Source organism: Tupaia chinensis, unplaced genomic scaffold, assembly GCF_000334495.1.
Source record: "Tupaia chinensis unplaced genomic scaffold, TupChi_1.0 Scaffold000287_1, whole genome shotgun sequence".
NCBI lineage: Eukaryota > Metazoa > Chordata > Mammalia > Scandentia > Tupaiidae > Tupaia > Tupaia belangeri.
The window spans coordinates 542,262-543,298 of NW_006159771.1; the positions used below are offsets into that span (position 1 = coordinate 542,262).

Sequence of the window (1,037 nt, forward strand, 5' to 3'; positions counted from 1 at the left end):
CTCCCAGGCTGCCTTTTTCCAATTCGTTATTTCTTTACCTTTGTGTGTCTCATTTAAATTTTCCCTCCTAGTCACCTCGCCTTCCGAAATTCCTGCAGTTTCTCTTTATTTCTGTCTTTCTGCCGCTCCTGATTTATTTATTTATATATATATATTTTTTACCTATGTCCAGGCCCTTTCTTTCCACTGTGTTTTTCACCAGCCTTTGTCTCTCAGCCTGCCCCTTCTCTTTTAACTTCTATATCGCTTTCTCTCCTATGCATGCGTTTCTCCTTGTTTTTATAAAACAAAAAAAATGGACGGCTTTTTCTTTTTGACGAATTTCCTTTGCCTTGAAATGCCCCTGCACGTTCTCGCTTCTCTTTCGTTCTTACGCTCTTTCTTTCTCTCTGTGCGTTTCTTTTCTTTTTCCCTACTCCTTCTGGGTTTTTCTCTCCTCTCAAGTCCGTTTCCTCCCCGCGTTCTTGCATTTCCCGACGCTGGCGCTCTCCTCTCCACCCCCCCACCCCCGCCCCAGCTTTCTCCCACCTCGCCAAGCGCCCCCGCTGCTGCCCTCCGGTCTCCCTCCGAAGCTGGGCCCTCGGGCTGGTGGGTGGACAGGCTTTGGGCGGGATCCCAGCTCTTCCTGTCTGTCCCAGGAGTCGCAGCCTGGAGCCTAGAGCACCCTCCACCTCCTCTGCCCTAGGCACCACAGCGGCCCGGCTGGGGATCTGGTGGTGGACGGGTGGGCCAGTGTAGACGCGGCCTGGAGGCTCACCTTCCATGTCCCTGGTGACGGTGCTGAAGTGCATCCCGACCCGGGATTCTGGCAACCGGTGAAGCTTCGTGCTGTCGGAGGACCCGGGGCCCCGGTGGGCGGTGCGCTCAGCGGCCTCGGCTGCAACCAGAGAGGCGATGCTGAACGCGCTGGCCCGAGGAGACAGCGGGCTCCGCGCGTCCATAGGCGCCCGGCGGCCTGGCCGGCGCCGCCTCCGACTGCGTGCGCCCAGCAGCACCGCGCCCAGCCCAGCCCATGGGGCCCCGGGGGCGGGGGGCTG

General features: G+C 58.2%; 1 protein-coding gene across 1 annotated transcript in view; it reads right to left on the reverse strand.

Moving 5' to 3' along the window:
- TBX1 (T-box transcription factor 1) overlaps positions 1–956 on the reverse strand; it is a 20,882-nt gene extending 19,926 nt beyond the window's left edge. The window contains exon 1 of the mRNA XM_027772605.1: positions 758–956. The gene's annotated coding sequence lies outside the window, so the exon portion shown is untranslated. The remainder of the gene's footprint in view (positions 1–757) is intronic.
- Positions 957–1,037: the final 81 nt, after the last annotated feature.